General features: G+C 40.9%; 1 long non-coding RNA gene across 2 annotated transcripts in view; it reads left to right on the top strand.

Moving 5' to 3' along the window:
• Positions 1 to 238: 238 nt before the first annotated feature.
• LOC134731647 (uncharacterized) overlaps positions 239 to 15,087 on the top strand; it is a 45,254-nt gene continuing 30,405 nt past the window's right edge. Inside the window, exon 1 of one of the 2 annotated variants that reach the window (XR_010114102.1) lies at positions 239 to 313. This is a non-coding gene — a long non-coding RNA (uncharacterized lncRNA). The remainder of the gene's footprint in view (positions 314 to 15,087) is intronic. The other variant, XR_010114103.1, reaches the window with a different exon arrangement.

The raw sequence follows: 15,087 nt of genomic DNA, 5'->3' as shown, positions 1-15,087 counted from the left end.
TCTGCTTAGCACATTAACATCTTGCCTCTTTCTCATGACACTTTTGGGAAACTGCCTCAGAAGCTACAATCAGTGGCTTCATTCACAAAGGACAAAGAAGGCAGCTGCATCCTGCACACATGAAACGGGGCAAGAACTTCAGTTAGGCCCTGGCCTTTCTTGGTAATTGTGCCCTTTTTCCACCCCCTCTGTAGCCCCCCTTCCCGTTGCCATGGCAACGCCCCGGCAAGTAAGGACCAGGTCTTCTATTTCTTTCCTACATCCCTCCTCCTCACCCTGCTCTGTGTCTAGAGGAGAGCTGAACACGCAGTAGGTAATGTTTGGAAAATTTGATTGATTGAGGGTTTGGGGGGTTTCATTTGGGCCATCTGCAGGTGGGCTGGGTAGCAGGAGAAGGCCTCCCACGGTTTGCTTCTATGTATCTGGGTAGATGAGTCGGAAAAGACGGTGGGAGAGTGCAGGTCTGGGAGCTCACACAGCTTTGGCACTGCCTGTTTTTTGTTTTGTTTTGTTTTTGTTTAATGTTACAATAATAAATATTTCACAAATTAGGAATGGTGAAGGGCATGACAAAAAAAGAAAACATTTTGATTTCTTGGTATGTCAGGGTTCAGGGGTAAATTTTTCTTTCCATAAAATGTCTGGTCATGTTGCTTGTTATAATGTTTTTTTTTTTTTTTGGTAACAAATAATTTCCTTTTAAGTTGGAGGAAAAAAGAGAATGTCTTACTTTTGCCTGTATCTCTAAATGGTGACCATATTTTCAAACCCCCAAACCAGGACACAGAGCCTGATACACAGCCTTACAGGACATTTGAAATAGGGGGGCTGCCAGGACAGAGTATTTGGAGTGGAGGTGTCCGGGCTCCTAGCTGCTGTGCCCAGTGCCTTAGGAGTAACATCATTTCTCAATTACAGATGCGGTGAGGCCAATTTGGATATCCAGTGGGGAAACCTGGGGACCATATATGTTCTAAATTGATATCTGCCTATCTATCTATCATCTATCTATCTATCTATCTATCTATCTATCTATCTATCTATCATCTATCTATCATCTATCTATCATCTATCATCTATCTATCATCTATCTATTTATCTATCCATCCATCCATCCATCTACCATCTATCTATATTTCTCTATTTATTGCCAGAAAGTCAAGAGCAGCCTTCCCAGAGGACAAAACAACAACAAAACCTACAGAAATTCTCTCTAGGGTCTCAGTACATGCAAGACCTGGCTCTTTGCTGCCTGCGCGGCTGCCCAGCCCCAGCCTCAGCAACGTCTGAATGAAGGGTTTGTGGGCATCTGCATGATGCAAGCTATGCACTGGGGAGCCGCACAGTGTGGGTTCTGTCTTCCGGCTGGCTGAGAAGGCTTCTCAGGCTCTGAAAGTACCAATTCTTCAGGCGTGAGGGCTGATGGAGGATTATCTTTTAAATCAGCTGGTTCTTATTTTCTTAAGTGTGAAAGAAGGAAGGTGGTCTGGAGTGTGTTTGCGTATGCGTGTGTGTGACGGGCCAACATTTGTATAGTATCTGCCATGTGCTGAGAACTTTATGCAAATCTTGTATATAATTGCCATCTATCTATAGATATGTATAGATATATATCTAGATGTATATAGATATTTGTGGATGTAGGTATATCTAGAGATAGATAGCAATTTATATATCTTTTATGTATATTAGATATATAGCTATATATATTTCAGATATATATCTGAATGTATATCAATATATCTATACACATCAAATTATTTTATTTTTACAACACTCTTTTAATGCTGATAAAGAGAAAAGAAAATGGGCTGGGCACAGTGGCTCATGTCTGTAATCCCAACACTTTGGGAGGCCCAGGAAGGAGGATTACCTAAAGCCAGGAGTTTGAGACCAGCCTGGGCAAAATGGTGAGACTCCCATCTCTAAAACAATTTTTTTTTTTTTTAAAGAGAGAGTAAAAAGGAAATAGAGGCTGAAAGTGGGAAAAAAGAAGGCTTACTTTGGTCACACGGTGGGAGAGCAGCTGAGCCTTGTTCCCAGGTCAGGGCTGTCTGAACCAAAGAGTTCTCTCCATGTCACCATCTTCCCTACCATTTCAACCTTTAGAATACTAAGGACTAAGGCAGGAATGAGATTGAAAATATGGGCCAAGGATAGTGCAGCAATCCCAATGCCTGCCTGAAATTTCCAATTGAAAATCCTACTCTCCAGGCACTCTGGCTTATGCCTGTTGTCTTGACAGTGTGGGAGACAGAGGCAGAAGGATCAGTTGGGGTCAGGAGTTCAATACCACCCTGGGCAACATAGCAAGACCCTGTCTCTACAAAAAAGAAAAAACAAATCCTACCTTCCTTCCACACCACATTTCCTGTCCTTCCTTCCTTCCTTCCTTCCTTCCTTCCTTCCTTCCTTCCTTCCTTCCTCCCTCCCTCCCTTCCTTCCTTCCTTCATTTTTCCTGGGTCTTCCTCATGGCATAATCCTGGACCTGGACTCTCCTCTCTTTCTCCACAATCACTTCCTAGATTATTTTACCCATTTCCAAGGCTCTACATACCATCTCTACAGTCTGATAACTTGGAAATTTTTATTTCTTGCAAAGATCTCTGTCTTCCATACTTCAAATCTATATGTCAAAGCATATATTCAATATTTGCCTTTGGATGACTCATAGTCATCTACCCAAATATGGCCCAGATGGAATTTATGACCCATTCCTCCGCCTGCTTCATTGAGTTTCCTATCAGCAAATGAACTCCATGCCCCAAGTTTCTCACACCGGAAACCTTAGGGTTCTTCTTGATGGCGGCCTCCTTCTCATCCCCACATTCAATGAGTCCCCAGATACTGTCTGCTTTACCTCATAAATCTGTCCAGAACCTGTATTCTTTTTATTTTAATGAGATGATTTATTTATTGGGCAACTAATGTGAGCTAGGTACGGCTTTGGTAAAGGTATTTGAACTGCCTAACAGCCCAGGCAGGTAGGGATGGTTTTTTCTATTTTCAGGTGAGAAAACAGAGGCTAAGAGAGGTCTGCTACTCTCCCAGCATCACATAGCTATTCATTCAAGCCTTTTGTTCTTTTCAGCACATTTCGATATCTACCCTTGAAGGCCCTCCATAAAGAACTCAGGTCCCAAGTTCTCAAGAAGGTCCTAGTAGTTCACAAAGACGTTTCTGGAAGCTTCTGGATTGGAAGTAAATGCCAGAGCTTTGCAGGAACTCTAAAAGGAGGGGACAGGAGGTGGGTAAACAATGGAGCTTGGAGAATCATCTAGGCAATTCTGACAGTAGTTATTCCTGAAAGAAGGAGAGAATCGGGCTCTGAGGATATTGCAAATATGGAGAATTACTAACATTGGCCCGGGCAGTGATGGTTGTCACCTTGTAGAGCAAAACCTGGAGACTGACATGCTGGACAAGGTTCCTAGGGGGAAGAGTGGGGAAGAAAGTACTTACACCTTCCTTGGAATGCCTTCTGGTGTGCGAAGCCAGCTAATAGTCGATAAAAATTAGGGAGCCTGTGAGACCTGTTTCCATTTTAATTGGTCTTGGCCCTTTGCAGTGATAGTCACCCAATCTCTCTCTTTAAATATTTTTTTCTTACGCTTTGCCAGTTATAGCCTTTATAGATCAATCTTTATGTTTCATGTAGGGGATAGAGACAGAGAGAAAAAAGCAAGGTTATTGATGACCTAAACTGGATTAGCAGAACCTGTATTCTTTTTTTTTTTTTTCTGAGATAGAGTCTCGCTCTGTCACCCAGGTTGGAGTGCAGTGGAGCGATCTCGGCTCACTGCAAGCTCTGCCTCCTGGGTTCATGCCATTCTCCTGCTTCAGCCTCCCGAGTAGCTGGGACTACAGGTGCCTGCCACCACGCCTGGCTAATTTTCTGTATGTTTAGTAGAGATGGGGTCTCACCGTGTTAGCCAGGATGGTCTCGATCTCCTGACCTCGTAATCCACCCGCCTCGGCCTCCCAAAGTGCTGGGATTACAGGCGTTAGCCACCGTGCCTGGCCAGAACCTGTATTCTTATGCCCACATTCATCAGCCTAGTCTAGGCCACTATTATTTCTCACTTAGTTAGGAGGTATAGTAACTTCCTAAGTAGCCTCTTAGCATTCATTTTTGCCCTCTTTCCAGTATATTCAGCATACAGTAGTCAAAGTAATCCTTTAAAATGTACATTTGATTATGTCAGGCCACTGTCTACAATCTTCTAGTAGCCTCTCATTGGATTTAGAATCAAGTCTAAAATTATTTCCATATTCTGCAGGGGGACGGTAGTCAAAATATTTACTCCCCTATACAGCAGAAGCACAAACCAATTAGAACTGATGTTAATTTCAGTGCTGGAGCAAGATTTGGAGATGGGTGCCTGTGGTGCTGGTGTCACCTCTTTAATCCCAGGGAGTCCAAGGGGCTTCTGAGAAGGGCCACAGCAGCAGGGAGTGGGGAAGTGTCATCCTATTTGTTGTCAGCATTCAGTTTAGAAAACAAAAATCACCCTAGGTATTTCAAACACAGGGGTAATCAGGAAATTTGTTACACAGGTGCCTGGATATGAATAACTTCAGGAAGCAGCTACCATTCCTAGGACTGAAGCAATTAAAAGGGAGGAGGTGGGGCCAGAAAGTAGCAACTCAGAGGAGGGACTCCTGCCTACTGGTCCTGGCACCTCAGGTGGGACATGGTGGGGCTGGTGATGGGTGTGACAAAAGCGGCACAAGTCTGGAGGAGCTGCCCTGTGCTGTGGGAGTGACAGGAACTGATATTTTTGCACTGTGTACATCCAGCCCATTGTATATTAGCTGACTGGTAGCCCTGCCTCCAAGGATGCCTAGGCTTGCCTCCTCCAGCCCCTTCTGTCTCCTTTTACTCCACACCCTGCTTTGCTCATTGTGCTCCAGTCACACTGGCTTCTTTTCATGTCCTTGGACAGGTGAAGCTCTTCCTGCCTCCAGTCTTTCACTCTCATTGTATACTCTGTCTTCTGGTTATCTATTGCTATGTAAATGACCACCCCAAACTTAGTACTGGAAAACAACTGTAATCATTTATTTTGTTCAAGCAGCTGCAATTTGCAGGGATTGGAGGGAAGGCTTGTCTGCTCCACGCAGCATCACCTAGGGTGGATTGACTAAGGGTCACAGCATCCCCTCAAGGCAGTTCCCTCATGTGGCTAAAAATCTGCTGCTGTCAACTCAGCCACGGCTTAGGCCTGGGGTCTCAGTTCACCTCCACAGGGGCCTCTCCATGTGGCTGGGTTCCAAGGGTGAGCTTCTAAGAGAGGAGGCTGATTGGAAGCTGCATCACCTTTTATGATCTACCTCGAAAGTTATACGACATCATTTCAAATATGCTTTCTTGGTTAAAGCAGTCACAAAGATCTATCCAGGAACAGAAGGAGGGGACATGGACTCTGGCACTTGATGGAGGAGGGGCAGGTTCCAGAAGGGCATGTGGGGCAGACATACGGTTGTGACTAGTTTTGGAAAATACAATCTGCCACTCTTTTTTTAACTAGTCATTTCTGAGAGTCTAGTTTAAATTTCACCCATTTCTCTAGGTTAGGTACCCCAGACACAAATACAATCAAGGCATTCCTCTCCTCCTTTGTGGCTCTTATCATAACTTCACACTATACAGTAATTTATGTAGCATTTTTGTTTATTGTCTTTTGTTTCTTGTCTGTCTTTACTGTAGACTGGAAGCTTATGAATCTAAAACCATGTCTTCCTTATTCAGCCCTAATCTGCAGTACTTGTTTCATCACCTGGCATGCAGCAAGTGCCAAATAAAATCTCACTGAATGAATACTGTAATAAATGTTGAGCAAAATCTACCCCCTCCCATCCAAACAAATCATGAATTCAAGTCGTATTTGGTCATAACTTCATCACGAACTCATGCATTAAATGACCGCAAATAGAAAGGAACGGTAACACAAATTTCATTTATGACTTTGTAAATAGCTAAAAATTTCTTGACTTAATTTCACTGTTGTTGATAGATGTTCAGTACAGAAAACCATATATTCATGTGGGCATTCCTCCCAAAAAAGCTCTTTTCAAACCAGAGAGAAGTTTCATTTGAGAGGCTTTTGGCCCAAACAGCCTGGTTATCACTCACGGGGCTGATACAGTAATCTTCAGCCAGAGGGAGTCTGGCAATATCACAGACAGGACAATTTCTCTTCTTGACTTGTAAACTGTTCACCTTCAGGCTGAGTGTGGTGGCTCATGTCTATAATTTCTGCACTTCGGAAGGCTGAGATAAGAGAATCGTTAGAGTCTAGGAATTCAAAACCATCCTAGTGAGACAACATAATGCAACATAATGAGACCCCATCTCTAAAAATTTTTTTAAAAAATTAGCCAAGCATGGTGGTGCATGCCTGTAGTCTCTGCTAATTGGGAGGTTGAGGTGGGAGGATTGCTTGAGCCTGAGGATTGCTCGAGGCTGCAGTGAGCCATAATTGCACCACTGAGCTTCAGCCCGGGCAACAGAGGGAGACATTGTCTCAAATAAAAATAGAATAAAATAAAATAATTACATAATTAAATTGTTCACTTTTGGTCAGAGATTTTGAACATCAAATCAAATAAAAATATTAGTAATTTATTCAAACTCAGAATCCTAATATGTTAGAGAAGCCACTGCTGTCGTTTATGAGGTGGGGGCAGGGATGAGACGGAGGAACTGGTGGAATGGAGAAGGGGGTTCAGGTGGGGTTCTGGGTAGAATATTAATACTTGTTAAGGACAAGCTTTCTCCCAGGTGCTTTACATGTGTGATTTCATCTCAACCTTACCATAGTCCTGTGAGCTAGGTAGGGCCATCCCCATGCGAAAGATGAGAAGACCAAGGGTGCAAGTGGTTCAATACTGCGCCCACAATGACACAGTTCACAAATGGATGTGTTAGGAGTCCTTCTTCAGTTCTCAGTGGTTCCCAAGCCCACATAATTCCTACTGCACCAAAAATGCAGGTTCAAGTCAAGAGATGTCAACAAGCTGTTTTTGGGGGCTCTCAGGTACAAGCACTGAGCAAACAGTGGCCTAATAGGGACCGCATATACTTCCTCCACTTGCTGATATGGGTTTGATATGGGCCCAATTCTTCCAAATCCTAAAATTATAAGAAAATAGGGATATCAGTGGCAGAATAAATTGGTATATTTCAGAATGTCAATTTTCCAAAATGTAGTAAGAGACTCAAAAATATTTTTATCCTAGAATTCCACAATTCTTCAAGGAAAATAGATAATCAAGATCATGCATGAAGCCAGGTGCAGTAGCTCATTCATGTAATCCCAGCACTTTGGGAGGCCTAGGTGGGGGAATTGCTTGAGGCCAGGCGTTTGAGACCAGCCTGGGAAATGTAGCAAAACCCCATCTCTACAAAAAATAAAAATTAGCCTGGTGCAGTGGCATGTGTCCGTAGTCCCAGCTACTCAGAAGGCTAAAGTGAATGTGTTGCTTGAGCCCAGTTCAAGGTTGTTGAACTCCAGATAAGGATGGCCATTGTAGTTATACCTACAAAATAAAAAAGAAAAAAGGAAGGCAGGAAATCCAGTAGGGGATTTTAAAAACTGTGGTATTTTTATATAATGGAATATTATGCAGCCATTACAAATCACTCTTTGGAAAAAAATATATAATATAATAACAAGGAAATGCTGAAGATATATTTTTAAAGTGCAAAGATCAAGTGTATACTCTTATTCAAGCTTGGCTACTTTATCCTTCCCTTGCTACCCCACAGTAGAGCTAAGATACTCGGGGATATTGGTTGGGGGTCACGGTGGAAGTAATACTGGCCGTTCAGTTTGCATGGGAGCTGGGTGAAGCCTGTGACTGCTGGCTTTATCCTGCTTCCCTGACAACCTGCATGACTCAGCAGAGGCAGCCATAATCCTCCTAGGTACACAACTCCAGTGACCTGAGAATCTCACCTCCATCCCTGACAGCAGGTGCAACAAGATCCACCCAAGGAGAGTCTGAGCTCAGACACACCTAGCCCAGCCCCAACCTGATGGTGCTTCCCTATACACCCTAGTAATGTAAGACAAAGGGCATGTAATCTTGGGAATCTAGGGCCCAGCTCACCACCGGTTCCTCTCCACACTACTGCAGTTGATGCTTTCTGGAAAGCACCACCTGCTGGCAGGAGGCCAACCAGCACAAAAATAGAGCATTAAACCACCAAAGCTAAGGACCCTCTCAGAGTTCATTGCACCCTCCACCACCTCTACTGGAACAGGTGCTGGTATCCATGGCTGAGAGACTCACAGATGGTTCACATCACTGGATTCTGTTTAGACAACCCCTGGTACCAGCCCAGAGCCAGGTAGACTCGTTGGGTGGCTAGATTCAGAAGAGAGACAACAGTCACTGAAGTTCGGCTCACACAAAGCCACATCCATAGGAAAAGGGGGAGCATACTACATCAAAAGAACACCCCGTGGGACAAAAGAATCTGAACAACAGCCTTCAGCCTTAGACCTTCCCTCTGACAGAGCCTACCCAAATGAGAAGGAATCAGAAAACCAACCCGGGTAATATGGCAAAACAAGGCTCTACAACACCCCTAAATAATCACACTAGTTCACCAGCAATGGATCCAAACCAAGAAGAAATCTCTGATTTACCTGAAAAAGAATTCAGGAGGTTAGTTATTAGGATAATCAGGGAGACATCAGAGAAAGACAAAGCACGATGCAAGGAAATCCAAGAATGATAGAAGAAGTGACGGGAGATATATTCAAGGAAATAGATAGCTTAAAGAAAAAACAATCATAAATTCAGGAAACTTTGGACATACTTTTAGAAATGCGAAATGCTGTGGAAAGTCTCAGCAATAGAATTGAAAAAGTAGAAGAAAGAAATTCAGCACTTGAAGACAAAGTCTTTGAATTAACCCAATCCAACAAAGACAAAGAAAAAATAATAAGAAAATATGAACAAAGGCTCCAAGAAGTCTGGGATTATGTTAAACAACCAAACCTAAGAATAATCAATGTTCCTGAAAAAGAAGAGAGTTCTAAAAGCCTAGAAAATATATTTGGGGGACTAATTGAGGAAAACTTCCGTGGCCTTGTGAGAGACCTAGACAACCAAATAAAAGAAGCACAAAGAACACCTGGGAAATTGACTGCAAAAAGATCTTCACCTAGGTACATTGTCATAAGGTTACCCAAAGTTAAGATGAAGGAAAGAATCTTAAGAGCTGTGAGACAGAAGCACCAGGTAACCTATAAAAGTACGTCTATCAAATTAACAGTAGAGTTCTCAGCAGAAACCCTACAAGCTTGAAGGGATTCGCAGCCTATCTTCAGCCTCCTCAAACAAAACAATTATCAGCCAAGAATCTTGTATCCATTAAAACTAAGCATCATATATGAAGGAAAGATACAGTTGTTTTCAGACAAACAAATGATGAGAGAATTTGCCATTACTACCACTATAAGAACTGCAAAAAGGAGCCCTAAATCTTGAAACAAATCATGGAAACACATCAAAACAGAACTTCTTTAAAGCATAAATCACACAGGACCTATAAAACAAAAATACAAGTTATAAAGCAAAAGCAAAAAACAAAAAAACAAAAGTACACACATAACAAACTTTAAAGCAACAATGGTAAAAAGAGACAAAGAGGGACATTATATAATGGTAAAAGGCCTTGTCCAATAGGAAAATATCACAATCCTAAACATATATGCACCTAACACTGGAGATCCCAAATTTATAAAACAATTACTAATAGTCCTAAGAAATGAGACAGAGAGCAACATAACAGTGGGGGACTTCAATACTCCACTGACAGCACTGGACAGGTCATCAAGACAGAAAGTGAACAAAGAAACATTGGATTGTTTCTTGGAACAAATGGACCTAACAAATATATAGAGAACATTTTATCCAACAACTGCAGAGTACACATCCAACTTGTACAACTTGGAACTTTCTCCAAGATAGACAATATGATAGGCCATAAAATGAGCCTCAATAAATTTAAGAGAATTGAAAATATATCAAGCACTCTCTCAGACCACAGTGAAATAAAACTGGAAATCAGTCCCAAAAGAAACCTTCAAAACCATGCAAATACATGGAAATTAAATAACCTGCTCCTGAATGATCATTGAGGTAAAAACAAAATCAAGGTAGAAATTAAAAAATTCTTTGAACTGAATGATAATAATGACACAACCTATCAAAACCCCTGGGATACAGCAAAGGCAGTGCTAAGAGGAAAGTTCAAAGCACTAAATGCCTACATCAAAAAGTCCGAAAGAGCACAAACTGACAATCTAAGGTCACATCTCAAGGAATTAGAGAAACAAAAACAAACCAAACCCAAACCCAGCAGAAGAAAGGAAATAACTAAGTTCAGAGCAGAACTAAATGAAATTGAAACAAAAAAAAACACACAAATAATAAATGAGACAAAAACTGTTTCTTTGAAAAGATAAATTAAATAGATAGACCATTAGCAAGATTAACCAAGAAAAGAAGAGAGAAAATCCAAATAACCTCACTAAGAAATTAAACAGAAGATATTACAAGTGACACCACTGAAATATAAAAGATAATGCAAGGCTACAATGAACACCTTTACATATATAAACTAGAAAACTTAGAAGAGATAGATAGATTCCTGTAAAAATACAACCCTCCTAGCCTAAATCAGGAGGCACTGGATATCCGGAACAGATCAATAATAAGCAGCAATGCTGGAATGGTAATTAAGAAATTACCAACCAAAAAAATGTCTGGGACCAGATGGATTCACAGCAGAATCCTACTAGACATTCAAAGAAGAATTGGTACCAATCCTTTTGACACTGTTCCACAAGATAGAGAAAGAAGGAATCCTTCCTAATTCATTCTGTGAAGCCAACATCACCCTAATACCGAAACCAGAAAAGGACATGTCCAACAAAGAAAGCTACAGAGTGAAATCATTGATGAACATAGATGCTAAAATCCTTAACAAAATAATAGCTAACTGAATCCAACAACATATCAAAAAGATAATCCACTATGATCAAGTGGGTTTCATATCAGGGATGCAGGATCGTTTAACATATGCAAGTCAATAAATGTGATACACCACGTAAACAGAATTAAAAACAAAAATCACATGATCCTCTCAATAGATGCAGAAAAAGCATTTGACAAAATCCAGTATTGCTTTATGATTAAAATCTCAGCAAAATTGGCATACAAGGGACATGCCTTAATGTAATAAAAGCCATCTATGACAAACCCACAGCCAACATAATACTGAATGAGGAAAAGTTGAAAGTATTCCCTTTGAGAACTGGAACAAAACAAGAATGTCCACTCTCACCACTCCTTTTCACCATAGTACTGGAAGTTCTAGCCAGAGCAGTCAGACAAGAGAAAGAAATAAAGGTCATCCAAATCGATAAAGAGGAAGTCAAATTGTCACTGTTTGCTGATGATATGATCGTCTATCTTGAAAACCCTAAAGACTCTTCCAGAAAGCTCTTAGAACTGATAAAAGAATTCAGCAAATTTTCCAGATACAAGATTAATGTACGCAAATCAGTAGCTCTTCCATACACCAACAGCTACCAAGCGGAGAATCAAATCAAGTACTCAACTCCTTTTACAATAGCTGAAAAAAATAAATACTTAGGAATACACCTAACCAAGGTGGTGAAAGACCTCTATTAGGAAAACTACAAAACAATGTGAAAGAAATCATAGAAGACACAAACAAATGGAAACACATCCTACGCTCATGATGAGCTGAATCAATATTGTGAAAATGACCATAGTGCCAAAAGCAATCTACAAATTCAATGCAATCCCCATCAGGATACCTCCAGTCATTCTTCACAGAATTAGAAAAAACAATTCTAAAGCTCATATGGAACCGAAAAAGAGCCTGCACAGCCAAAGCAAGACTAAGCAAAAAGAACAAATCTGGTGCATCACACTACCTGATTTCAAACTTTACTATAAAGCCATAGTCACCCAAACAGTGTGGTACTGTTACAAAAATACGCACATAGAACAATGGAACAGTATAGAGAACCCAAAAATAAACCCAAACACTTACAGCCAACTGATTTTTGACAAAGCAAACAAAAATATAAAGTGGGGAAATGACAGCCTTTTCAACACGTGGTGCTGGGATAATTGGCTAGCCACATGTAAGAGAATAAAACTGGATCCTCATCTCTCACCTTATATAAAAATCAACTCAAGATGGATTAAGGACTTAAACTGAAGACCTGAAACTACAAAAATTCTAGAAGATAACATTGGAAAATTCCTTCTAGACATTGGCTTAGGCAAGGATTTCATGACTAAGAACCCAAAAGCAAATGCAATAAAAACAAAGATAAATAGCTGGGACCTAATTAAAGAGCTTTTGCATGACAAAAGGAACAGTCAGCAGAGTAAACAGACAACCCACAGAATGGGAGAAAATCTTCACCGTCTATACATCTGGCAAAGGACTAATATCCAGAATCTACAACAAACTCAAACAAATCCACAAGATAAAAACAGACAATCCCATCAAAAAGTGGGCTAAGGATATGCATAGACAATTCCCAAAACAAAATATACAAATGACCAACAAACATATGAAAAAATGCTCAGCATCACTAATGATCAGGGAAATGCAAATCAAAACCACAAGGCAATACCACCTTACTCCTGAAAGAATGGCCATAATAAAAAATAAAGAAACAGTCGATGTTGGCATGGATATGGTGAACTTGGAACACTTCTACACTGCTGGTGGGCATGTAAACTACTACGACCACTATGGAAAATGGTGTGGAGATTCCTTAAAGAACTAAAAGTAGAACTACCATTTGATCTAGCAATCCCACTAATGGGTATCTACCCAGAGGAAAAGAAGTCATTACGCGAAAAAAATACTTGCATACGCATGTGTATAGTAGCAGAATTCGGAATCGCAAAAATGTGGAACCAAACCAAATGCCCATCGATCAACAAGTGGATAAACTATGGTATATATACACAATGGAATACTATGCAGCCATAAAAACAAATTAATTAACAGCATTTGCAGTGACCTGGGTAAGACTGGAGACTATTATTCTAAGTGAAGTAACTCAGGAATGGAAAACAAATATCGTATGTTCTCACTGATAAGTGGGAGCTAAGCTATGAGGATGCAAAGGCATAAGAATGATACAATGGACTTTGGTGACTTGTGGGGAACAGTGGGAGGGGAGCGACAGATAAAAGAATATAAATATGGTGCAGTGTATACTGCTCGGGTGATGGTTGCACCAAAATTTCAGAAATCACTACTAAAGAACTTACTCATGTAACCAAATATGACCTGTACTCCAATAACTTATGGAAAAATAAAAAAATTATAAAATAAAATTACCATAAATTTAAAAAAACTAACTAATATTTATAGAGGTGAAAAAAGGAGCCCATTTAAATATTTGACAATGCTGGATTGGTTAAATAAACAATAATCTATACAATGGAACCTTATGTAGTCATTAAAAATACTTTTTTTTGTTTGCTTGAGAGTGTCTCACTCTGTTTGTTGCCCTGGCTGGAGTGCAGTGGCACAATCTCGGATCACTGCAACCTCCACCTCCCAGGTTCAAGCGATGCTCCTGAGTAGTTGGGATTACAGGCGTGTGCCATCATGCCTGGCTAATTTTTGTATTTTTTGCAGAGACAGGGTTTTACCATGTTGTCCAGGCTGGTCTCCAACTCCTGACCTCAAGTGATCCGCCTGCCTCAGGCAGCTCCCAAAGTGCTGGCATTATAGGTGTGAGCCACCACACCTGGCCAAAAATATATATATACTGTTTTAAAAAAAGCAGGTAACCAAATGGCCTTTTTGGTACTATTTTTCTAAATCATGTGTCGTATGTGTGCATGTACATAGACCCCCATGTCTCTCCCATTCTCTAGTCCCTTCCCTGCTTCTTTTTTCCTCTTAGCTGAAATCATTCAATTATATAACATATAATATGATACATTTGCCCAATCATTTGTTCAGTTTCTGTCTCCCCCGAGAAAACAAAAGCCTATTGTGCATAAAACATATTTCTAGGTCCTGAGTATCAAACACCGAACCAAAATCTAAAATATGCCCCTGTCTGCCTGAGGCTTAATTTTTAGTGGGGGAAGACTGTAAACAAACACCCGAATGAGCAAATCTGCCATATCATATGTAACCTCCCTCCGTATTTTATCATCTCATATGTGCTTTAATGAAAAGAGCAACACAGCAAAACAGAAAAGGCCAAGGATGAAGCACAATGGGGGGAATGGGGAGCCCCTCTTTTAAGTAGGTGCTGAGGAAGGATTTCATGGCTGCTGTTTAAGTAGAGACTTGAAGGAAGTGAAGGAGCAAGCCAAGCAGGTATCTGGGGGAAGAGATTTCCAGGCAGAGGGAACAGTAAGTCCAAGGATGTTTACAGAAATGGGAAAGACTGTGAGAAGATGGAGTACTAGTGGGCTGGAATCAAGATTTCGGTGTGGCCATTTTTAAAGTTGAGATGCCTTCATCAAAAGGACGATATTTATAAGTATCAACTGGTGTCCAACAGGCTGGTTAATCAGAAGGGATTTTCAGTGAATCAGAGCTGATACCACTTATAAACAAACAGTAAGGCCATATTGGAGCCTAGAAGGGATGCCTATTAGATGTCCAAGTGGAGATATGTAATTCTGGAGTTCAGGGGAGAAATTTATATCAGGGCTGGAGATACAATGTGGGGATTATCAACATACAGGTGGTAATTTAAGGCATGGGACTGATGAGATCACCAAGAAAGTTGGTATAGAGATAAACAAGTGAAAAGGTTGAGCAATGGGCCAATCTTAGGGTTGGGGAGAGGAAGAACTTGCAAAAGTGAGAAGTGGCCATGGAGATAGGAGTAAAGCCAAGAGAGGATGGTGTGCTGGGAACCCAAAGAAGAACGTGTTTCAAAGAAAGTGGGATAGATGTCAAGTGCTCCTGCAGGATTAAGAAGAGCACTGAGGATTGACCATTGGATTTGGACATGGGGAGGTCACTGGCCTGGACAAAA

This window comes from Symphalangus syndactylus, chromosome 10 (assembly GCF_028878055.3).
Source record: "Symphalangus syndactylus isolate Jambi chromosome 10, NHGRI_mSymSyn1-v2.1_pri, whole genome shotgun sequence".
NCBI classification, from domain to species: domain Eukaryota; kingdom Metazoa; phylum Chordata; class Mammalia; order Primates; family Hylobatidae; genus Symphalangus; species Symphalangus syndactylus.
The sequence above is the reverse complement of the archived record's forward strand: the minus strand, read 5'-3'. Positions and strand labels throughout refer to the sequence as shown.